Source organism: Antechinus flavipes, chromosome 3 (genome assembly GCF_016432865.1).
Source record: "Antechinus flavipes isolate AdamAnt ecotype Samford, QLD, Australia chromosome 3, AdamAnt_v2, whole genome shotgun sequence".
NCBI classification, from domain to species: Eukaryota; Metazoa; Chordata; class Mammalia; order Dasyuromorphia; family Dasyuridae; genus Antechinus; species Antechinus flavipes.
Genome location: NC_067400.1, coordinates 74977491 through 75004035, shown reverse-complemented (window position 1 = coordinate 75004035; position 26545 = coordinate 74977491). Strand labels below are relative to the sequence as shown.

The 26545-nt window shown below is 34.4% G+C and overlaps 1 protein-coding gene across 21 annotated transcripts in view; it reads left to right on the top strand.

Moving 5' to 3' along the window:
* The first annotated feature begins 21412 nt into the window (after positions 1 to 21412).
* MAP2 (microtubule associated protein 2) overlaps positions 21413 to 26545 on the top strand; it is a 350338-nt gene continuing 345205 nt past the window's right edge. For 7 of the 21 annotated variants that reach the window (XM_051983656.1, XM_051983655.1, XM_051983649.1 and 4 more), the window contains exon 1: positions 21416 to 21543. The gene's annotated coding sequence lies outside the window, so the exon portion shown is untranslated. Of the gene's footprint in view, positions 21544 to 26545 lie in introns of all 21 variants that reach the window. The other 14 variants (XM_051983645.1, XM_051983661.1, XM_051983640.1 and 11 more) reach the window with 5 other exon arrangements.

Sequence of the window (26545 nt, the reverse complement as noted above, 5' to 3'; positions counted from 1 at the left end):
TGAAATAATTTTCTCTTTTTTTTCACTTAATAGAATTTTATTGTGATTTTTATTGTCCTTTTTATTAGTAACTACTGTATTCCATGAGGTTTTCCATCTTTCTCTCTTTAAAATATTCACAACAGTAGATATTCCTTGCAAATTGACACATCTCATGATAGTAATGACAGACTTTTTTCAGCACTTCATTTTATATCCTGAGCACAGATACCATCTTCATTTTGTTTCTTTACATGGAAAGTTTAAACCAAATTAAATTTCAGCCAAGATAAATGGAAGCAATTGGTTTTTATCAGATTAACCTATTAGCATAGCCGCTCCCTTTCCAAGTCTGGTTTTGTAGTACATTATCTTGTTCCTTTTCATTGCTCTGGTTATAAGGAAGAATTGTGAAATGCTGTAATTTAAACATGGCACCTGGCTGATTACAGTTCCATAGCTTCTCACTGGGAAAACATTCCAGGGGAAGTGATCATCAGAGAAACCATCATTCTTTAAAATTATCTAAATTTATCTGTTCTAGAATCTTTAAATCTGAAGATTTAACCATTTTCTTTTCCCTTATGAATAGCATTTTAATACCTGGGTAACTAAGGATTATCACCAGGCTAGCAGCATAGCTTTTAAAGGTAATTTTCTCCCTCCCTTCCTTCTGTGTTTTATTATATATGTGTTCTTGTTTTATCCCTTCGGGAAAAATGTTCCCAGAATCAAAAATAGATGAAAAGTAGAAGAAGTTGAATTTTAGATATGTTCAGATTGAAAAAAGCACATTTCATAAAACAATATTTCAATGTTAGAATGCAGCAGGAACACTTATAATTAAAATATACTAAGGAGCAACATTATAATATCAATCAAAAAGGATTTATTAATTTGCCAGATCCTGTGTTAGTTGATAAGACTATAGGAAAAAAGGAAGCTGTATCTGCTCACAAGAAGATTACATTTGGACTTCTGGCCAAGATGTGTCCTCTCCACACATTTACTTAATCTCTATCTTTGCTCTCAGAATTTATTTCATGACAAGCCTCGAAATGAGTACTTGACTGAAAAAAAAAAAAAGCACAAATAATTACCAACAGAAGACATCCTTGAAATTCCCCAGAAAAGGTCTGTTTTTGCTCAAGGGTGGGGACAGTTAGACCAGGAACAGACTGAGGGTAGGCAGTGGCAGCAAGAGCAGAGCACAGCAGGAAGCTCACACTGAGCAGACCGGAGGGGAATGGAGTGTGATCCCAGCTGCCTCTGCGAGAAGAGCTTTACTACAGTATTGGCTACTTTGCCCTGTAGACAAGCAGAGAAGCTAAAAACACAGGGGATAAAGACTAGAACCCCGAAAAGCTAGGGTCTCTCAGGACCTGGCCACACCCACCCAGAGTGTCTCAACATGCTCTCAGAGTCTCAGAATCTCAGAGCGCAGATGCAGTGCAGCCATTGCTGTCCTGCTAATGCCTCACTGCTGTCCCCCACAGTCTGCAGAGAAATCTAGGTAATACTACCCAGCCCCTTCTCCCCCTCAAAAAGCCAACTGCATCTTTTTTTTGCTAGTTTGTTTTGTTTGATTCTTCTCTGACAAAATGAGCAAAAAATTTAAATGTACCCTAACCATTGATAGCTTCTGTATGGATGAAAAGCAGCCTTTAAACCCTGAGGAGACTAAAAACACACTCTTTATATGAATCCCCAAAAGGAGATATGATCTGGTCCTGAACACACAAGACTCTCATAGAAGAAATTAAAAAGGCTCTCACAAGAGAGCTAGAAGAAAAATGGAAAAAGGAAAGGGAAGCTTGGCAAGAGAGTCTAGATAAGTCATCCCACTCATTTAAAGATAGAGTGGCTAAAGAAATCAAATCCTTGAAAAACAGAATTAATGAATTGGAAAAAGAAAATAGCTCTTTAAAAAATAAAAATGGTGAAATGGAAAAAATTCCATAGGACAAAACAGCTCACTTAAAAACTCAATTGGACAATTAGAAAAAGCTATTTTAAAAAGTGAGTGAAGAAAATATTTCATTGAAAATCAGAATTGAACAAATGGAATTGAATGACTCGAGGGGACAGCAAGAATTAGTCAAACAAAACCAAAAAAAAAAAAAAAAAATGAAACAATGGAAAAAATGTCAAATACCTTCTTGGGAAAACAACAGACCAGGAAAATAGATCTAAGAGAGACAATCTGAGAATTCCTGAAAAATATGATGGAAAAAAAAAGAGCTTGGACACTATTTTCCAGAAAATTATCAGAGAACTGCCCAGAAGTTATAGAAACAGAGGGTAAAATAGACATTGAAAGAATTCATCGATCACCTACTGAAAGGGAACCTAAAATCCAAACACCAAGAAATATAGTGGCCAAATTCCAGAACTATCAGACCAAGGAAAAAATAATGCAAGCTGCTAGAAAAAATCAATTCAAATATAGAGGAGCAACAATAAGGATTACACAGGACTTAGCAGTGTCCACATTAAAGGATCAAAGGGGCCAGAATATGATATTCTGAAAGGTTAAGGAACTTGGTATACAGCCAAAAATAACTTACCCAGCTAGAATGAGCATCTTTTTCCAGGGAAGAAGATGGACATTCAACAAAATAAGTGAATTTCATCTATTTTTGATGAAAAAACCGGAACTAAACAAAATTTTTGATCTACAAACATAGAACTCAAGAGAAACCTAAAAAGGTAAAAAGAAATCTTGGGACTACATTTCTGCTATAAAGATATATAAGGAACACATGTATACTTTGTTCTAGAAACTAGAGGTGAAAAGAAAATTGTACCTGGAAAAGGATAAAGTGGAGGTACTACATCTCACAAAGAAGCAAAGGAAACCAATTATATCTGAGAGAAAGAGGAGTGTGTATTTTATTGCCATCAGAATTGGCTTAAAGAGAAAAATATTAGACATGTTCAATTTATGGTGAAACTTCTCCCACCCCATTGAAAACTGGGAGGGGAAAAGTGAAAGGAGAAGGAGTAAGCTAAACAGAAGGGAATACAGAAACTGTGAGGAAAAGGAGTAAGATGGGGAAGGAAGTCTAAGGTGGGGGGAAGGATGTTAAAAAAAAGGGCTGTGAGAAGCAAGTGGTGCTCACAAGTTTAATACTGGGGAGGGGGGTAAAGGGGTAGGAAAAGAGAAAAGCATAAACAGGGGTTAACAAGATGGCAAGTAATACAGAACTGGTCATTTTAATCATAAATGTGAATGGGGCAAACTCCCCCATAAAGAGGAAGCAATTAGCAGACTGGATTAAAAGCCAGAATCCTACATGTTGTTTACAGGAAACACACCTAAGATACATACAGAGTAAAGGTAAAAGGTTGGAGCAGAATCTCCTATTCTTCAGGTGAAGTAACAAAAAAAAAAAAAAAAAAAAAAAAAAAAGAACAGGGTCCGCATCTCAGATCAAGCAAAAGCAAAAATCGATCTAATTAAAAGAGGTAAAAAAGGGCACTATATCTTGCTAAAGGGTGGCATAGATAATGAAGCAATATCGATATTAAACATATATGCACCAAGTGCTGTAGCATTTAAATTCTTTAAAAAAAATAATTAAGAGAGTTGCAAGAAGAAATAGACAGCAAAACTATAATAGTGGGAGATCTCAACCTTGCACTCTCAGAATTAGATAAATCAAACCACAAAATAAATAAGAAAGATGTCAAAGAGGTAAATAGAATACTATAAAAGTTAGAAATGATAGATCTCTGGAGAAAATTAAATGGAGACAGAAAGAAGTACACTTTCTTCTCATCAGGTCATGAAACCTATATAAAAATTGACCATATATTAGGACATAAAAACCTCAAACTCAAATGCAGTAAAGGAGAAATAGTAAATGCATCCTTTTCAGACCATGATGCAATGAAAATTATATTCAGTAAAAAGCCAAAAGAAAAGAGACCAAAAAATAATTGTAAACTAAATAATCTCATACTAAAGAATGATTGGGTGAAACAGCAAATCATAGACATAATAACTTCACCCAAGAAAATGATAATAATGAGACATTATACCAAAATGTATGGGATGCAGTCGAAGCGGTAATGAGGGGAAATTTCATATCTCTAGAGGCCTATTTGCATAAAATAGAGAAAGAGAAGGTTAATGAATTGGGCTTGCAACTAAAAATGCTAGAAAAGGAACAAATTAAAAACCCCTAGTCAAACACTAAACTTGACATTCTAAAAATAAAAGGAGAGATCAATAAAATTGAAAGTTAAAAAAAAAAAACTACTGAATTAATTAATAAAACTAAGAGTTGGTTCTATGAAAAAAAAACAACAAAATAGACAAACCCTTAGTAAATCTGATTTAAAAAAGGAAAGAGGAAAATCAAATTGTTAGTCTTAAAATGAAAAGGGAGAACTCACCACTAAAGCAGAGGAAATTAGAGCAATAATTAGGAGTTACTTTGCCCAACTTTATGCCAATAAATTCGATAACTTAAAGGAAATGAAAAAATACCTTCAGAAATATAGCTTGCCCAGATTAACAGAGGAAGAAGTAAACAGACTAAGTAGTCCCATTTTAAAAAAAGAAAAAGAACAAACTATTAACCAACTCCCTAAGAAAAAATCCCCAGGACCAGATGGATTTACATGTGAATTCTACCAAACATTTAAAGAACAATTAACTCCAAAGCTATATAAACTATTTGAAAAAATAGGGATTGAAGGAGTCCTACCAAATTGCTTTTATGACACAGACATGGTGCTGATACCTAAACCAGGTAGGTTGAAAACAGAGAAAGAAAATTGTAGACCAATCTCCCTAATTAATATTGATGCTAAAATCTTAAATAAATGCACTATGACCAAGTAGGATTTATACCAGGAATGAAGGGCTGGTTCAATATTAGGAAAACTATTAGCATGATTGATTATATCAATAACAAAATTAACAAAAACCATATGATCATCTCAATAGATGCATGGAAAGCATTTGATAAAATCCAACATCCATTCCTCATAAAAATACTTGAGAGTTTTTTCCTTTTCTTTAAAATAGTCAGCAGCATATATTTAAAATCGTCAGTAAGCATCATATGTAATGGGGAAAAACTGGAACCTTTCCCAGTAAGATCAGGAGTGAAACAAGGTTGTCCACTATCACCATTATTATTCAATATTGTATTAGAAATGCTAGCCTTGGCAATAAGAGGCGAGAAAGAGATTAAAGGAATTAGAGTAGGCAGTGAGGAAACCAAACTATCACTCTTTGCAGATGATATGATGGTATACTTAGAGAATCCCAGAGATTCTACTAAAAAGCTATTAGAAATAATTTATAACTTTAGCAAAGTAGCAGGATACAAAATAAAACCCCATAAATCCTTAGCATTTTTATATATCACCAACAAAATCCAACAGCAAGAGATACAAAGAGAAATTCCATTCAAAATAATTGTCGATAGAATAAAATATTTGGGAATCTATCTACCAAAGGAAAGTCAGGAACTATATGAGCAAAAACACTTTCCACACAAATAAAGTCAGATTTAAATAATTGGAAAAATATTAAGTGCTCTTGGATAGGCTGAGCGAATATAATAAAGATGACAATACTCCCTATATTAATTTATTTATTTAGTGCTATACCAATCAGACTCCTAAGAAATTATTTTAATGACCTGGAAAAAATAACAATAAAGTTCATATGGAAGAACAAAAGGTTGAGAATTTCAAGAGAATTAATGAAAAAAAATCAAATGAAGGTGGCCTAGCTGTACCTGATCTAAAACTACATTATAAATCAGCAGTCACCAAAACCATTTGGTATTGGCTAAGAAATACATTAGTTGATCAGTGAAATAAGTTAGGTTCACAAGACAAAATAGTCAATAACTATAGCAATCCAGTGTTACAAACCCAAAGATTCCAATTTTTGGGATAAGAATTCATTATTTGACAAAAACTGCTGGGAAAACTGGAAATTAATATGGCAAAAAAAATGTGCCCACACTTAAAACCATATACCAAGATAACCTCAAAATGGGTCCATGATTTAGGCATAAAGAATGAGATCATAAATAAATTAGAAGAACATAGGATAGCTTACCTCTCAGACTTGTAGAGGACGGAATTTGTGACCAAAGAAGGACTAGAGATCATTATTGATGACAAAATAGAAAATTTTTTATTACATCAAATTAAAAAGCCTTTGTACAAACAAAACTAATGCAAACAAAATTAGAAGGGAAGCAACAAACTGGGAAAACATTTTTACAGTTAAAGGTTCTGATAAAGACCTCATTTCCAAAATATATAGAGAATTGACTAATTTATAAGAAGTCAAGCCATTCTCTAATTGATAAATGGTCAAAGGATATGAACAGACAATTTTCAGATGATGAAATTTAAACTATTTCCACACATATGAAAGAGTTGTGATCAGAGAAATGCAAATTAAGACAACTCTGAAATACCACTACACACCTGTCAAATTGGCTAAGATAACAGGAAAAAATAATGATGAATGTTGGAGGGGATGTGGGAAAACTGGGACATTGTTGGTGGACTTGTGAATAAATCCAACCATTCTGGAGAGCAATCTGGAATTATGCCCAAAAAGTTATCAAACTGTGCATACCCTTTGATCCAGCAGTGCTACTACTGGGTTTATACCCCCAAAGAGATACTAAAGAAGGGAAAGGGACCTGTATGTGCCAAAATGTTTGTGGCAGCCCTGTTTGTAGTGGCTAGAAACTGGAAATTGAATGGATGCCCATCAATTGGATAATGGCTGGGTAAATTGTAGTATATGAATGTTATGGAATACTATTGTTCTGTAAGGAATGACCAGCAGGATGAATACAGAGAGACTTGGAGAGACTTACATGAACTGATGCTGAGTGAAATGAGCAGAACCAGGAGATCATTATATATCTCAACAACGATACTGTATGAGGATGTATTCTGATGGAAGTGGATATCTTTGAGAAAGAGAAGATCTAACTCAGTTTCAATTGATCAATGATGGACAGAAGCAGCTACACCCAGAGAAGTAACACTGGGAAATGAGTGTGAACTGTTCGCATTTTTGTTTTTCTTCCAGATTATTTTTACCTTCTGAATCCAATTCTTCCTGTGCAACAAGAGAACTGTTCAGTTCTGCACACATATATTGTATCTAGGATATATTCTAACATATTTAACATGTATAAGACTGCTTGCCATCTAGGGGAGGGGATGGAAGGAGGGAAGGGAAAAGTCTTACCCCGGCATATGTTCTTCCATAAAAAGTTATAATAATAATTAAAAAAGAAAAAAAATCTAGAACATGAAAGTTTTGAATGGCATGACTTATTTTATTAGTGAACCCGTGGTGAGTCCTAGTGTTCATGACACTTTATATATTCTTAAACTATTTAATAAGTTCCAGAATTCTGCCAAAGAATAAAAGACAAATTAACCCCCCCCAAAAAAAGATTACATTCCATTAATCCATACATTGAAGATTTTAAATCTCCATTAATCTCAATAATTACTAAAGCACTGAAGTATGGGTAGGTTGGTTCTTCTTATGTTATACTTTCTAACTAAATTTAAATTTACTAAAAATTACACAAACATGATATCACCTAGTTTTTGATTTGGACCTAGTTTTCATTTTCCAGTTTGACTTTCTTCTTTTATTTACATATTTTATGTGACTTACGTCTATCTCAGTTCTTTTCTCCATTTTAAAAAACGTGATAATTTTATTTTGGTGTTATAGATACCTACCCCAAAAAACTAAATAAATCACATTGCCAAGTAAGTTGTCTACTCAACTAATAAATAGTTATTATTAATAGAAAATTTTGACAATTTTTCTATATATTCTGACCATTGTATGAGTTTCAATATTTCTCCTTGTGGGCCTTATATTTTCATAATCATTTTAGATATCATAAAGATGTAGAATATTGCATGCTATATAGAAAGCCATGAAGACCTGGGAGCAAGTTTTTACTCCAGACTCATACTGGCTGTGTGATTCTGGGCAACACACTTCACCTCTAAATGAATTTTAGAACTCTTAATTGGGGATGGAGGTGGGGGAATGGTACACAAAGTTAAGATGACAAAGTAAAAGAGCATATTTCCAACATCCAACATATCATCTCTAAATAATCTAAAAAATACATTAAACAAAAATACAAGTAGGGAAATTAATTAAAAAACACTGTGAGTTGTTTTTTCCAGCTCAGGGCAGCTGAAGAAGACAAAAAGAGACATTTATGCTGTCCAGAAGTGCTGATTCAGAGATAGCAGCAATATCTGACTGGAATAATGACATTAAGGGAAGCTATGGTGAGCATCCCAGGGCCCAGGGAACATAAGGAGAAGTTGGAATTAGAAAGAGATCCTTGGGGAACTCTGTACTAACACTGAGAGAATAAATGAGGGCCATCTGAGAGCTCTGTCACTTATTACCTAGGGAAAAATGTATATTTACAAATTTTCATAAACAAAAAAGGACCTGTAAATAAAAAAAACTAGAAAGCTAAAAAAAATACCAAAAATTTAAACATCAAAACAGATATTTTGAAAATCAAAAGAGTTTAACAAACCTGAAAGAAAGAATGAATGAATAAAGGATGAAATAGGACGGAAGAAAGAGAGGAAGAGAGGAAGGAAGGGAGGGAGGGAGGAAAGAAAGAAGGAAAGAAGGAAGAAAAGAGAAAAGCATCATGAATACAAGAAGTAGTTGGTGGCATTTTTAAAACAGAAACATTAGCTGATTTTATTTTTTAAAAAAAAGGAAAACTAAATTACCATTGTTAAAAATTTTTTAAGTAAAATTCACTTCAAATTAACAAAAGAGGGATATCATAAGAAAACATTTTGCCCAATTAGATCCTATGAAAACTGATATGTAGAAAGGATATTTTCAAAATTATAAAATGCTCAGGAATAGGAAAAGAAATAGAGAATTCCAATAATCCAATCTCAGAAAAAATAATGTGAACACTTTATAAATCAACTTCCAAAGAAAACATGACAGGACCAAATATATTTCAAAGTAAATTATATCAATCATTCAAAAAAAAAAGTTAAGTTTTAGAGAAACTGTTCAAAAATCAGAAAAGAAGGAACCCTTCCAAATTCATTCTTTCAGAGAAAATCTGAACAATAAGGAAAATCAGAACAGAGAAAGAAAACTAAAGACTAATTATCCTTAATAAACAAAAATACAAAAAGTAAAATATTTAAAGCAAAAAATTACAAAGATATTGTCCTGTGATTTATTGAATTTATGCCGCCAATGAAAGATGTATTCAATATTAAGAAAACTATCAACATAGATGACATAAGTAAAAAGAAAAATAAAATAATATAGCTATATCAATGAATGAAGAAAGTGCTATTGACAAAATGTAACATTGCTTCTCCTTAAAATCTCTAGAAAAATTAGGAAAAACTGGATTTTTCCTTAATGTGGTAAGTCTAATTTCTATAAAAATATGAGCCAGCATTATGTGTACTAGTTATATAGTAGAGACCTTCTCAATAAGATCTCGGGTGAAGTGAAAGATGTCCATTATCACCATTATTATTTAAGATAATGCTAGAAATGCAAGCTATTACAATAAGACTAAAAAAAGTAAACATAGAAAAAAAATTACTGCTTTATGCAAATAATATAATTTGAAAGACTATAGCAACAACAAAATTGAAACAGTAACTTCATTTTCAATTTATATAATAAAGCTACATATCACAGAACTTCTTTATATTGTCAACAAATACCAGAAAATATGGAAAGATAAAATATATTGAAAATAACTATTGAGTATATAAAATAGTGAGAGTTTTCCTTACAAAATACACACAGGGATATATAAATATAAATATCAAATACTTCAAAAATAAACAGACCTGAATAACTGGGAAAATATTAATTGATATAGCTCAATATAATAAAAATAATAACAGTATCTAATTAATGTACTTACTCAGTGTCATATCAATCAATATTATTTTATACGAAGGAAAAATAATACTAATAGATTTTATTCAGGGTGACAAAAAGTCAAGAATCCAAAAGGCAATGTTACAAAGCAGTAATTAAAGTAGTTAAAGAATAAAGCTTTATCAGTGGAATAGATTATACCTACAACGTATGGAAGCAAATATTTTGAGAAATATAAAGACCCCAGGTACTGGGAGAGTGGGATCACTATTTATCAAAAGCTACTGGGAAAATAGAAGAAAAAAAAAAAAAAACAATCTGTTAGAAACTAGATATACCAATATAAACTCCAGATGACTCTAGGCATAGAAGATGACATCATAAACAAAATAGAAAATCAAGAAAGCAGTTATCCTTCATAATTATGATTGGAAGCATAATTCATGACCAAAAATGGACAGAGCATAACATAATATAAAATAGACAAAACACTGCAAAAAAATTTAAAGATTTTGCCCTAAGTAAAATTAGATTTTAGCTAAAATTAGAAAGCAAAATAAAGTGCCTGATTGGTGAAAAAATCAGATGCCAATAGATGGAGGTAAATGATCACAGTAATCTAACATTTGATAAACCCAAAGATCCAAGCTTTGTAAGCAATAACTCACTATTTGGCAAAAACTACTGGAAAAACTTGAAAGTAATCTGGCAGAAACTAGGCATAGAACAACATCTCACATTGGATAACAAAATAAGATCAAAATGAGTGCATAATTTACTCATAAAGGATGATAACATAAGTGAATAAGAGGGGGGAATTACTTGTCAGAACTTCTAAGCTTAAAGATTCATAATTTGTTTATTTTTCTAGTTTTTTAAATTGCTGATTCAATTCACTGATCCTTTCTTTTTCTGTTTTGCTTTCTGGGCATCTCTACATCATAAATATCATCACCATTAGTACTATCATCTGTATCCTCCTCACCAGAACTTTGGACTCTGCCTCTGCAACCACTCTGAGTTTTGACTGCCAAGATTTTGGCTGGTTTCTCCAGATTACCACCAAACTTTCCAAACTCTATAGTACAGAGTATATTAGCACAGTTTATGGTACAGAATGATCTCTATCTATCTATTTTATCTTTCATCTATCTGCTTTCAAAGATAATAATTTCAACTTTTCTCTGTTTTATTTGCATCCCACAAATTTTGTATAACTTATTAATAGTGTATCCTTATTATAATTTATTCTTTTATATGTTTTTTATGTTTCCCACTTATTCAATATATCAATTTAGTCTCCAGTAAATCTGTATCTTTTACACATATATACATATATACATGCATATGTAAATAAATGATAAGGAGAAAATATTAATAAGACAGTGTTAGCAATGTTAACACAACATATACAAGTTTTGAGATTCAAGAAAGAATCAGTGTTTAGACAAAATTATTAATAGATAGACAAATGGAACATATGAATATGTTATCAATGTATATATATATGTCATATAAGATGAAATATTCATGTATGTATCTCTTTTAGTATTTAGTATTTAGAATTTAGTATTTAGTATTTTAGTATGTATCTCTATTAGTATTTAGTATTTAGTATTTTTGTACACTAATCTGATCTTGACTATCCTGAGCAATCCAAAACTCTATGAATTAATATAATTCTATCCCTTTTTTGTTTGTTTTATTCTTTCTGGCGCAATTACATATAGGATCTTCCCTATCCCCTTACCCCACCTCATCAATTATCTTAAATTAAATGAAATTAATTCGAAATGTTCTTTCCAATAAACATTTTTATTTCCCTTACCCTTCATTATGCTTTTATCATTCTTTAATACTCTCTAACAGGGTCCTTAACTTGAGATCCAGAAACTTCTTGGTAGTTTAGGGATAGATTTCATAAGGTATGTGATTTTTTAAAATAGATAATTATATTTCAAAATAATGTATTTCCATTTGTATGTATTTTCCAATTGTCTGTATTTTATTTTATTCATATTAAAATATTCTGAAAACAAGTCCATGGACTTCTCCATTCTGGAGTCCACGATACAGAAAATGTCGAGTACCTGCTTTCAAATCTATTTCTAAAAGTGTTAAGACTAGAAAAAGGCAATAAAGTACAGGGGGCAATGCTTAGTAGCAAGACTTTAAGGTTCTGGTCCTTTCTCTTGCCTTCCCTCCATCCCAGTGCCTTTTTGGTGTCATGCTATCCTGTTTTTGAAATGTTTATCCTATGACAAAATTTCTGAATGGAGTATTCCTATAGTATCTCAATCATTCTTTTGGGAATTATTATCAGAAATATTTAGCTAAGACATTTCAAGACTCCTTACCCTTCCCTCCATATACAGTACACACAATGCCAAGCACTTTAAAAATTCTATTTATAGTCACAACAAAACAGGAGCCATTATCCCCATTCTACAGTTGAGGAAACTGAGGTAGACAGACATTAAATCACTTGCCCAGAACTACACATATAATAAATGTCAGAGGTCAGATTTGAGCTTAGATGGTAAAGAGGGCACTAAATCCAGACAACTCATATTCCTAAATTGAAATCTGACATCAAACATTTAGTAGCTATGTGACCCTGGGCAAATCACCTAACTTTGTCCACCTCGGTTTCATCATCTGTAAACTGAGCTGGAGAAGAAAATGGCAAATTATTCCAATATCTTTGCCAAGAAAACCCCTAAAAGGATCATGAAGAGTTAGATACACAACTGAAAAACTACTGAACTACTTCCTGACTCCACGTCCAGTGCTCAGTCCAAGAAATCAGACCTCCCAATCTGCCTCTGTTGGATGCATTATTTAATTTTGCATTTTTATTGTCTTTGGATTTATCTGATGATATATATATATATATATGTGTATATATATATATATACATATATATATTTTTAGTAGACATTTCTTTATGAGTCATGTTGAGAGAGAGAAATCAGAACAAAAAGGAAAAGCCACAAGAGGAAAAAAAAAACAGAAGAAAGAAAAAAAAGAAGTGAACTATTAGATGCTTTATGATGCATCCTCAGCAGATGAATTCTGATGACAAGATTCATTTCCAGTTTTTCCACTACAATAAAATCAAAAGGAGAAATTTGAGAGTTTGCCAATCACCTCTTTTCTTATGGCATCCTCAGTCCATGGCTCTCCTATCTTTAGCTGTGAGGAGTTATTATTTATATAATTCAACTATCAATGATATTGATTACTAACCAAGTATTATATTACTATATACTATATGTATTATATATATATTATATACTAAGTATATAGTACTATAATGTTAATTCATTTTCCCACTTTTACTCTCCTCCTAAATTTTCCTTTTATGTTTTGTTATATTGAAGTCAACTAGTGGCACCATAGATTGAGTACTAGGTCTGAAATCAGGAAGGTGTTCTGTAGTTTTCAGTTCTCTGTCCAGCTCTTCATGATCCTTTTGGGATTTTCTTGGCAAAGATACTGGAATAATTTGACATTTTCTTCTTCAGTTCATTTTACAGATGATGAAACTGAGGTTGACAAAGTTAGATGATTTTCTCAGGGTCACATAGCTAGTAAGTGTCTGAGATCAGATTTCAACTCAGGAATATGAAGCTTCTGGACTCAGTGTCCACTTTACCACCTAAACTCAAATCTAACCTCAAGTTCTAGATAAGTGATTTAACTTCTATCTGCCTCAGTCTCCTCAACTGTAAAATGGGGATAATAGATCTTGCCTTACAACTATAAGTGAAACAAAATTTGCAAAGTGCTTTGCAAACCATAAAATTATATCTATATCTAGTTATGATCATTAGTTATCATTACAATGATAATTATCATTATCATTATTATTATTACCGTTCTTTAAAGCTGCCTATGGCTAATTTTTTTTAGATTCTTACCCCAATTTACCACCACATATTGCTTTATCCTGAGTTAAAGAATAATTAGTGGTAAAATCAATTAGACTAGTTAGCTTTTCAAACTTCTTTGATTCATTCTAATCAAGTAAACTAATTTTTGAAGAATACCACTTGGAGGGAAAATGTGCTTAAGATAACTCATTACAAGGGAGGTTTTTCATGAAGATAATATAAGCTTAATATTTAATGCTAGGAAGAACTTTAGAGATTATCTGGTCCTCATATTAGAGATAACAATATTGAAACCCTGAGATCATATTGATTTGCTCAAGATCAATCATTCAGTGAATGGTTGATGGAGGATTAGTCAGGATTTGAATCCAAGTTATTGAACTCTAAAATCCACTTTGTATCCCACTGCATCATACTGCTTCTGTGTAGTATGCTAATATGAAAGAGAATAGATAGAGAGAAGTAGCTCAAAGCAAAGTTTAGAATGATTTCCAAAGTGATTGAAAAAATACCATTTATATTGAGGGTCTCCTTTCCTTTTAAGCTGAAACATTGCTTGTCTAAAGAAGTTTAGATACTTGTGATTGCTCCAACTCAGTGCTCTAATGACTTCTTGTGAAGTTAATGATGCATTGAGATTTCATAAATTTGTCCAAAGGAGCCGTCATTCACTTTGTAAACAAGACAAGCTATGCTTTGTCAGCAGCAATTACAATAATTCAGAACACAGGTTAAAGTTAAAAACCACAACTCAGGAGAAGTAGAAAGAGAACAGAGGGAAAAAGAGAAACTTGAGTATCTGGATGAATGGGAGGGGAAAGAAGATTCAAATACAGTTTGACTTGATTTTTCTTTCACTCAGTTAATGGAAAGTGGCTAGGCATTAGTTTAATTAAACACTTTTATATACCTGACATAAATAAAATGAATTCAACTCTTTTTTAAATAAAAAACAGAAGATGGATTGTTGAATAAAATTAAAAGGAGTCTTAGAAGTTATGTAGTCTTTGAAACCCAGAAAAAATAAAGAAGTTCATTTCTGGTCTGGGAATTTTCATGCTTTCCATGATGGTTCCTGGAGAAGTTAGCTAATCAGAGCAAGGGGCTGGAGGAAAGTGAGGATATGATAGGATATTTTCCAGAGTAAGGAAGCTGCTGGATAATGATAGAAAGAGAAGTCTATCAAATCAGGAGAGGAATAGAGAAAATTTTCTTGGGAGAAAATAAGATTTTTTAGAAAGCATTCAGATAATGAATGGCTACACTCCTGACAAGATTAGCAATTTCCTCTGTCCACTTCCCATGTACCTGATATTACTGACAATCATGGTAAAAATAAGCTTTTAGGTGCTTCAAAAGATGGAGTAGTAACCTTTTGTCTTTATGCAGCCATGGCTCAAAAACATGCCAAATATCATTCAGAAGGCAATAGCTCTTACCCTGAATACACTCAGAGATACTCAATCATCATAATCACAATTTCCATGTTTATTAGCCCACACCACTCATAGACCTGAATGCCATTATTCAGATTTCCAATGATGGAAAAAAATGTAGCTTACACAAACACAAAGGCACTGATCATTTCCAATGGACTATTTCTGAGGATATGAAGTACTACTAATTTGTAATTGCATGGATGACTAATTAAATAACTTTTTTCCAGTCTTTAAAATGGTATTGAGAAGGTAGAGAGGAGTTAAATCAAAATGACTCACTTTGTAAGTAGCTTATTTATAGGGAATAGTTTAAGTATGTTATTTATCTAGTTTTCAGGACCAAGGCTAGCCAATGAAAATGAGATGTTAGAAAGGAGGCAAGATCTAATTAATGCTGTTTACTATGATAAGCTTTATAAAGTAAGTATGCTGTGGATGTGAGATATGTAGCTTTAAGATATCTAAAACCTGCATAAAAATATCCAGATTTGTCATCCTTAGTCTATAAACTTGATCCTTCCCTTAAGAGCAAGAAGTTTTGAAAACCAGATTACATGTCTTGCCATTAAAATTGTGAACATGACAAAATATAGAAGCTTTCAGTCATGGTCAAAACTGAGGTAGATGTACCTTATTTAAAAATACTTTTCAATATTCAGACCTTAAAATTTAAAAGTAGCTCAAATGGGGAAGACAAATAGATATGACCTAGTAAGTATATAATATATTGCAAAGAGGAGCCAAACCAGAAGCCTCAAGCAAATGCTAAAATGTACTTGCTCTCTGAAACCCAAAATGATCTCAAGAATAATTTGTATGAAAGTCATACATTGACCTTCTCAACCAAATCTTCTCTCATGAAAAAACTCATACTTTAGAATATTAAATGTTAAAATAGAACATGTTGTTGCTTTTTCTCTATTTTGTCTTTGTTGATGATTTTATCAACTCTCGTGGATTTAAATATTATCTCTACTGTCTACTGATGTACACAGATCTATTCTTAATTTTGAGCTCCAGTTCCATATTGCCAACTGTTTGACAAGTCCAACTGGATATTCCCTAGGCATCTCAAACTCAAAAGAGATAACACAAAACTCAATATATTACCCCCTAAACCCTTTCTTATTCCTAACTTCCTTTTTTTTCTACTATCATCTTTCCAATGACTCAGGTTTTCACTTTCCAAGTGATCCTTGAGTTTCACTATTCTATGCTCCCATCAGTTGCCAAGTTTTGTAAATTGTATTGTGACTGTAAAATTTATAATCTCCTAATATCCCTTATCACTAATCTGTCCTCCCCACAGCTATAAAACTGAAATTCCTCAAGTACAAATCTGTCATTTTTCTGCCCAAAAAGCACCAATCATTCCTTCTTGTCTCATTGATAAAATACCAACTCTTTTGTTTTTTCATTTAAATTCCTTCACAAGCACAAAGATATCAAACTGTGCATACACTTTGATTCAGTAATGTCTCTATTGGGCCTATATCCCAAAGAGATCATAAACAAGAGAAAAGGATCACATGTGCAAAAATGTTTGTGGCAGCCCTTTTTGTAGTGGCAAGAAACTGGAAACTGAGTGGATGCTTATCAATTGGAGAATGGCTGAATGAGTTATAGAACTAATTGACCATTGTACACAGTAACAAGATTATACAATGATCAATTATGATGGACATGACTCTTTTCATCAGTGAGGTGATTCAGACCATTTCCAATGGAGAGAGCCATCTGCACTCAGAGGGAGAACTGTGCATGTATGACAACATAGTATTTTTCACTTTTTTGTTGTTATTGTTGTTTGCTTGCATTTTGTTTTTATTTTCATTTTTCCCTTTTTGATCTGATTTTTCTTGTGCAGCATGATATTTGTGGAAATATGTCTATATATTGGATTGTTGTCATCTAGGGCAGGGGGGAGGGGGGAGAACAAAAATTTGAAACACAAGGTTTTAAGTAAGGGTGAATGTTGAAGACTATCCATGCAAGTGTTTTGAAAATAAAACACTTCATAAAAAATAAATTCAATCTTATTAAGTTAAAAAAAATCCTTCACAATCTGTCCCCAAAGTATTTTTTTATTGTTTATTGAAGTTTTCCCTATTTCACCCATTCTACTATCCAATCAAATTGTTTCATGTGATATTTCATGTCAATTCATGTCCTGGAATCATCTGCTTTTTATACTATCCCCCCCCCCCCATCCATGGAGTATTTGTCTTCACCACTTCAACTTTGTAGGATTCCTATCTTCCTTCAAAGATTAGCTCAAATGACAGATAATACCAAACTTCCAGGTATTAAAGTGTCCCCAAACAATTTTCTTTGTATGTGTTTTGGATGTATTTTGCATTTTCTTATATTTGAACTTGTAAGCTTCTCACCAAAGCAATGTACATTGCTTGAGACACCAGTTAGTTTCATTTTTGTTTTTATTTCACTAGCACCTGAGAAGTACCTTATAATAGAAAGAGCTTATTTTGGAGTTAGGATCTAGATTTATGTCTATCCCTCCCCCATGACCCTGGACAAGTCACCTAACCTCAATGCCTCAGGCAACACTTGAAGAAGAAAGGTAGATAAGAACCATTTATTAAGTGCCTCCTGCCATGCCAGCCACTGTGCTGAGTGCTTTACAAATATTATTTCATTTGCTCCTTATGACAATTCTGGGAGATAAACATTTTATTATTATTCCCATTTTGTAGTTTAGGAAACTGAAGCAAACAGAACTTAAATCACTTGATTAGGATCACATTGATTTGAACTTAAGATTCTAAGACTGTATATCGAAAAGAAAGTGTTAACTTTCATTCACTCCATTTCAGTTCCAGCCAAAGAGCCTCCATTATGGAATCTTTATCTGATGCTATATTTTGTATTGAAATCTCATCTCAAATCAGTTGGTTCTCACTGCCTTTCTCATCTCCATATAGAATAGGTTCTCCTGGGGGCAAGTTGGGGATGTGGAGGTGGAAGCTCATCTAGGATGAGTCTATGGGGGAGGACATACACACTGGAAAGCTCCAGGATTTCTTCATTGCCAAATATACCCCTACAAAGAGGAAGAAGTATGATGCTGCTATTTTTAGAAATGGATAATTGAGGGAAGAGATGAGGCTGAAGGCATGGTGGGTAATAAATGAAGCCTGTTGGAGATTGAGGATATTCTCTAAAAACAAAAAAATGCTCTCAAGGGAGGTACTGTCAATATTCTGCAAATTCTCATGGAATAGAGCCTCATTTGTCTTGTCCTAGTTACGAAAATTGGGAGTTTTGAGAAAATAAGTTATTTTTTGTTGTTCAGTTTTTCAGTTATGTCTGATGACTCGTGACTCCATTTGGGATTTTCTTGACAAAGATACTGGAATCCTTTTCCATTTCCTTCTCCAGCTTATTTTACTAATGAGGAAACTAAGACAAAGAGGTTAAATAATTTGCTCAGGGTCACACTGGTAGTAAGTATTAAGTATTTGAACTCGGGTCTTGACTCCAGGCCTAGCACCCTATCCATTTTGCCACTTAGCCATCCCAATACAACAATACGGCACTTGGAGTAAAAAAGTCTTATGTAAATATTGCAGCTTAGGGAATATAGAATGGACTGTTGAGTGTACACATGGAGAGAGACAGATAGAGAAAGAGAGACAGAGACAGAGATAGAGAGACAGAATCAGAGAGACAAAGAGAGAACTGTGTGTATGTGTGTGTGAGTGAATGTATAGTTTACATGTCTGTAGGTAGGTTTAATTGCTTAAAGATCAAGGGTCATTTCTCTTCCTCTGTCCCTGAAATAAGGGAAGGATAAGCATCACCAGCAGGCAAGTCATACTTAATCAATCAATCAACAAACATCTATTAAACATCATTTATGTTTCAGGACCTTTGGTAGGCCCTTCGGTTAGAAAGGCAAAGAATTGGAATGACCTCTACTCTTAAGTTTATATTCTAAGCTACTTAGGTAGAAATATAATTTCTTTATTATGATTAATGAGAACCAGTCAATAATAGAGTTCGATTATAGCAACAATTAGCAATTATATACCACTTTAAAATTTACAAAGCACTTTATAATTTCCTTGATATAAATCAAAGATGAGGAAACCACTGGAAGTGACGTTCAGGCCACCAAACATCAAATGTTATTTTCTGTTGAGTATTCAAATTTCTGATAAAATTCAATGGTTCCTACTACACTCCTCTTTTTGAGTTTATCTTTTGATTTTCTCTTTCCCTGCCCTCACCTTTCCTTATATCTCTGGTTGGTTGGGTCTCATCTTAAGTTTATTTAAATGGATTGGGAGCACTGGAGTTGAAGAAAGAAGGAAAGACCAGTTTTAGATACCAAATTGAAGTTGCTGTTGTCCCAGAGATTCACTTTAAACCACATCTCTGTGGTAGGCCTTTCCATTTCTCACCTTGTAATGACTCAATTATCTGACTTAGACATTGAGTCATATAATTTCAATCTAAATTAGATCACAGATATATTCTAGCCAAGGAGTTCTTAGGGTCCTCAGTCCTTCAAGAGATCCATGGATAGATTTCACATGGAGGTCTACAAACAAGATGGAGGAAAATTTTTCATTCTAACTTGACCCACCTCTAACTGAAATCCAGCATTTCCTTTAATGATTTAAAAACTATCTGAGGAGACTATAGGCTTCACCAAATTGTCAAAAGGATTGTGATATAGTCACAAAAAATCCACTTTTTTATTTTCCAGGGGAGGACTTAGACTCCAAAAGGTTATAAAACTAGTTCACAGTCACAAAGGTAAAGAGATAATCAAGTCTGATTCTCCAAGAAGAATCCAAGAAATTCTAAGCAGTATCTGATTTTTTTTGTATCTTGGTGATGATGATTTTTTTTCTGCTGATTTGAAAGATGTCTTTGCTAAGATGTCTTTTCTCCAAACTAGCTTTAATTATCAGCGGTTGCAATTAGCCCTCTCTTTTTTCCCTATTTTGTTTCTTTTTTACATTTATTTAATTATTCATTTGTTTTGTAGCTTCAATCCTTGATTTTTCCTCATCTGTTATGTGTAGTGATTTGCCCTTATATCTGTATACTTTTTAAGATTCATTTAATACACACACACACACACACACACACACATCACTTCATTATAACTGAACAATAATCAATGAGGTGGGTCATCATATTTACCATGTTACAGCTGAGAAAAGCTGAACCTCATGGAAGTTATGAGGTTTGTTCCCCCAAAGTCAAGATGCAGTTCTTCCTTGCATGATTCTGCACTATAATGGATATAGCTCTCCTAACCTCTGCCAGGGCTTTCTACAAAGCAGAAGGGCAAAAGGGAGAGCTCACTCAGTCCCCTGCTAGCAAGAATGCTCTATCCATTTGGGGGGGGTGAATTTATATCAACAGTTCACTGGATTGAAGGGGTGGTAAAAGACCACGTTTACAGGCAGACAGCAGCCTAGGGTTTATTAGGCACATTGCTAGATCCTTCTTTCTCATATAGTGATTAAAAAACAAACAAAAACGGAGGCTGACTGGAAGGAGAATCTCGGGTACCGTGGAGGCCCTATATGCCCCTCTGCAATATGCTCTAGCCCTCTGTCTACATAGGAGTTAGTCCCTGACCTGCATTGTGGTCTCTAGGACACAAGACTGGTCCTCCCAGTTAGGACACGGCAACCTGCTTTTGGGTCTGATCTGTGTGTGGCTTGGTCCGCTTCCTCCGCGGAGCTCCCACACGTTCCTGTCACCACCGGGAGGCGAGTTGGCTGCAGGGGGAAGGAGGAGGTGGCAGCAGCCGGACAGACTGGGCCAGCGCCCCGCCCCTCCCATCCAAGATATTGCGGAGGTAGCAGTAGCAGCAGCGGTAGCAGCAGCAGCAGCTGCAGAGCGCTCAGCCAGTTGGGCGGGACTTAGAGCTGGAAAGAGGGGGAGGTGTGTTTGAGGCGAAGGGGTGGGGGGGGAGGGTGGGCAGAACTGGAAGGCGTGGCTCTGGGGCCGGGCTAGCTGATGAAGAGGCGTCCCCGAGACTGCTCCCAGACTGAGACTAGTGTGCTTGGGTTGCAATAGGACATTCACCCAGCGGCTGCCGCAGCAGCAGCAGCAGCAGCAGCAGCAGCAGCAGCAGCAGCAGCAGCAACAGCAACAGCAGCAGCAACAGCAGCGGCAGCAACAGCGTTTCGCTTCCCTTCGCCTCGCTTCCTCCTCTCTTCCTCCTGTCCCTCTTCCTCTGATCTCCCTCCCCGAGACCTGAGCTGTCTGGTCCACAGCAGTAGCTGTGGCGGTTTCTCCCAGGATCTGCGCCCAGGTAAGATACACCTATGTCTAGTCAGATATGGGAGGCTTTTTCTCCAACCCACCTCACTTATGATCCCAAAAGAGGTCTCCCTAAAATGGGTGGGGAAACGCCTCCCTCACCAGCACCCTCACACTGACCTCACCCCCTTTGTCAGGTCACCTAGGAGGCGGGTGGAAATTGACCGAGCTGTCAAAACCCTCAGTTTCCAGAGGGTGTCCGAAACCATCAGTGCCTTCCTCAGATCTGTATGTCGTGGGTACTTCTGTTGTCCATCTGTTTACCTGTCTAGATGAGAGACTGCTCGGCTCTATGAACTGCAGACTTGCACTTTGTCATGCTTAGTATCAGAGTTAGTATTGTCCAGAGCTGCTATTACCTGAGCCGGGTAGTGTATGGGGGAGTAGGCAATGGTACCAGAGGTAAACGAAAGAGGAGCTGGGGGGTGGGGCGGGGAGGAGAGATTTTTAGTTATCTATTTTTAATTTTCTATCTAACTGCATTTAACTTACTGCAAGCTTCACGATGATGGGTAAGTGAAAAAAAGCAGACCTTTATTAATACCTTTATAAGTAGTAATTTATTAGTACCAGAATAAAAGAAAAATTATTTTCCCCAATGAAAAAGAAAAGGGGGATGAGGCAAAAATCACGTTCAAAATCCAAATAATCTTTTAGCAAGGAAGATGGAAAGCACCGGCCAATATAGCTGTTCTTTTCTTTCTTTAAAAAAAATTTTTTTTTACATGATGGTTGTTCCTGGGCTGCAGTGTTGCCTCCCTTTCCCCACCCTCCTCTTTTGTTTAAGGATGGAAATTTCAAGAAAGTGTGTGTGAGGGGGGTGGGAGTGGGGATGTGTGTGTGCTTGGAGGAGGGGGTAAGAAGGCAAGAGGCAGGATTCGGAAAGACCATCCCCTGCAAACTGGGAAATCGATTTTCTTCTAACTGGCATCACAGGACTAAAAGGCTTTTGTCAGAAAATAAAACGCTTTTACCAGTAACAAGCCTATTTGGGATGGTTGCCATGTACCATCTGCTGTGTGCATCCCTTCTGAGTAATCTGTGTAAAAATCTTAAAAGAAGAAAATATAAAGGGTTATTTTTTTTTAAAATTACAAAGGGACAGAAACAAAAACATTTGAAATAGTTCATTTTTGGCCAAGAATTTTTATTTGAATGTTGAAGGATTGTAAAATGAAATTGGGTTAGCTATAATACAAGACAAAGGATATTGTTGGGAAGTTTTTGTTTGTATGGTGGAGTTGTTCTATAAGAACAATTAATTTGTATTTTAAAATATTTATTTTTAAAAGACCAGTCAGAGGAGGAAATGTCTGCAAACTGAAATAGAGGTTTTCAGCCGCAGTGAGGCGGTGGAGAACAAAGCCTTTTTATGTAAGAGAAATTATGCAAAATGTCCCATGCATGGGCTGCAGGTACCAGCCCTAAGTAAAGGCAAATCTCTTTTGCTGTATCATTTAGCTATGGATTATTATAATTTTTAAAAAATTAAATAGACAAAGACTTTCTAGGTCCCTTTGTAGCATATATAACTGAGAAGATTCTATCCTTTATCTGAAGGTACCATGAAGCCCTGGTTTTGTTGGGTAGGTGTGTGCATTTTGGAAATCCTTATGGTGATATGAATAGTTGGTGTCTCAATTAGCATGTATGTTTGTGTATAATATTTACATTGTATATATACATATATATGTATGTACACACATATGCATATACTAAAAGGCTTCTTTTTCAACCAAGAATGTTATTCTGGTCTATCTCTTTAAAAATTATATTTTTATTGATTTTTATCTAGTCTTTACAGGCTCAGATCTATAAATAATTTGCTCAACAGAATATCATTGTCTATTTAGAGTTACTAATGCAAGATTTTTACTATGCAACTTATTTAATGTTCTGCATTTTACAATTTGTCATAAGGTTATTGTGTATTTCCAACAATTTTGTGAGAGGTCCCTCCCCTTAAAAAATGGAGAATCTTTTGTTAGACCTTTGCAATCCAAATGGCTTGTTTCAGAAATGTTTTCTTTATTCTAACAATTTAAATTTCTCTAGCCTCTATTATTTCACTACTACTATCCCTTTCTTAGCAGGGGATCTGGTTCATTTTGGTTGCACCTGTGCTAGTTTAGACTTCTCTTTTATGTCTAGACTAAAGGATATCAGAGCCAATGGATTTAGGAGGAGTCTCAGATTCAGGACTTACTCATTCTCTGCAGCAACTCCCTCTTCCCTCCCTGATGAATGACATGCTTACAGTACCTTAAACAGGGTTTGGGAGGAGAGTGGAAAAGAATGTGCTGAGAGAGCATTACCCAATGAAACTGGCACAGTTCTTACTTCATAGGTCACTCCAGAAGGTATTTCAGGAGCCCTAAAATTGTAGCTGTATCCCAGTAGTAACTAAAGAGCAGGCTCATAGAGAACTTGGAACTCAAGGCCAAAACTCCTTTTCTGATAACAGCATCCAGTAATGTTCCCCTAAGCTAAATAAATTGTGTTTATGTGCATAGTATATATTTTCAGGAAGCTTGGACTTGGCCAGAAATATATAACCTGAAATGTAATTTTGGCCTGGAGGGACAACTTCATTCTTTCACCACTTTTGGTTTAATTCAGTTTTCAAAATTTCTAATTGTCAGAAGTGAGAAGAAAGAAGGATGCTATGTGAAGCTTTTTCTGAACATATATTCTTGTGACGCAAATGTACAATGTTACTTTAGATTCATGACACACCCTATTACTGCTAAAACTTGAGAAATATAGTTTGGATGTTGACATTTAAAAGGCAGCTAATACTGATGTAAAAGTGATTGCATTTACTAAATGTAATGTAAATTGCTATGTCCAAGTATTTTCTATATTAATATTGAAACTCACTATGATTTTTAGTTTTTGTATTTACTGATAATTCATAATTACATAGCAGTTTAAGCATTTTCTTCATAATAAACCTGTGAACTAAACAGCAATCTTGGGGAAACTCACTTTTACTTGCTGGGTCTCAGCTTTTCATCTGGAACATGAAGAGGATTTGGATTTGAGATCCCTTTCATAGCTAGATCTGTGATTTTAGGCACTTATTATTATGCTGATGGCCTCCAAGAAATCCACCACAAGGGGTCCACAAAACCTTCTTTTGTCATTGAGTGGATAGTTGTTCACAGGACTTTTACAGGTGAGAAAACCAAGTTTGGAGATGTTAAATGACTTAACACGATCATATGATTAATAGATTATCAAAACTCAGTGGAAGGCAGTGGGTTTATTGAGAGAAGCCAGTTTCTGCTCATGTTGTATCAAATATGACTCTGAAAATCCTTTCACTTCTCCAGTTTTTTTAATCTGCAAAATGGGAACTGGACTAAATTCTGTCTAAGGTTTTTAATAACTCTAAATCTTGTGATCTTGCAAACCTACATCTCCTAATTCCAACACCAAATTCTTTTCTACCAAACCACCTTGTGTCAAGTTTCTTTGACTTAGGTGATATAATTCCCCTCAGTTCTCTTAATTCTTTCCAGATCAGATTAAAGAATTCAAAATAGCAGTCATAGTAACCTTGTTACCACCCACAGATCAATACTTCATGTCTTAACTCCATATTGCAAATCTAGAAATAATTAAGTAAATCACTAGTGAAACATGTGAGCCTTTATAATGATTCTGAAGAACTGTCATGAGCTCTTATGATATGTAGGTTAAGAAGATCTCAGCATATTAATATGGCCTGTGAGTCATATCTTTTCTTTTAAGCTACATCACACATTTGCCATTTTAATTCTATCTTTGCTTTCATAGCATTGGCATAGCTAGAATCTGGTTAATGGCTTCTGCAGGTTTCTATTAGCAATTGCTATGTGCTAGGTACTGTGCTTGGTTCTAGGCAAACAAAAACAGAAAAATAATACAACCTTTATAGTATTGTTTATAGATATGGTTTGTATCTCTTCACTGAATTCTTCTTTCTTTATACCTTTTCTTTCAACTTGATATTTAAATGACACAATCCTTTTTAGGCATTTTGTCATTCAATCTAGCTCTGTCTACACATAATATACCCCACTTTTTTTTAAACCAGTGGCATCACTGTATCCATACTAGTTGAGTATTATAGCACAGTATTTTTATTAATTTATTCACTCAGCATATATTTATTAAGTCCCCACTGTATTCATGACATTGTATTAAATATTATGTGGAATAATAACAAAAGCTTAATGACATTACCCCCAGCTTGTCAATGAAACTGTATTATCAAGAACTTATTTAAACTCTAAATGAAGGAAGCAAACCATACCGGTACCTTGGCCAGAGTTGAATGCCATACTATAGATTGTATTCTTTTCACTTTGAGGTTATTGTGAGACTCCAGAAGTGATTTGGTCCCCTTCCTAGACTTCTCCTGGGACTTTGTCCCACACAACTTCTTGTTAGAATTAATAATAATAATAGCTAATATTTATATAATGGTTACTAATGCTAAGCGATTACTACCTCACATAGAAAGACATCATAATGTATGAACTACAAAAGGATTTTAAAAAGAAGAAAAAAAAATGTGTTAAGTGCTTATCCTGCCTCAGACACTGTTATGAGGATGAAAACACAAAAAAGTAGACAATTCTTGGCCCGCAAGGAGCTTACATTTTAAAAAGAGAGTGGAGGGGATTAGTGTTTGGGAACTGCCAAGGATGGTGATTTGATTTATGGAATAAATGATTTATAAATGTTTATTAAATAGGTAACCCAATAATTCCCTATAAATATAATACTTTGAGAATTTATTATGTTAGTGGTCCATTAAATGTATAATTTTGGATGTAGAAATGACCTTTCCCCCCACAAAAATCCCCCAAATATATAGCATTTCTTTTGAAAAATTATAACAATGTAACAGATGTCTGCATATTAAATGCATATGTGTATGTATGTATGTGTGTGTATGACAACTTGGCATAGTAGTTAGCAAGTTAGACTTGCCATAGGAAAAA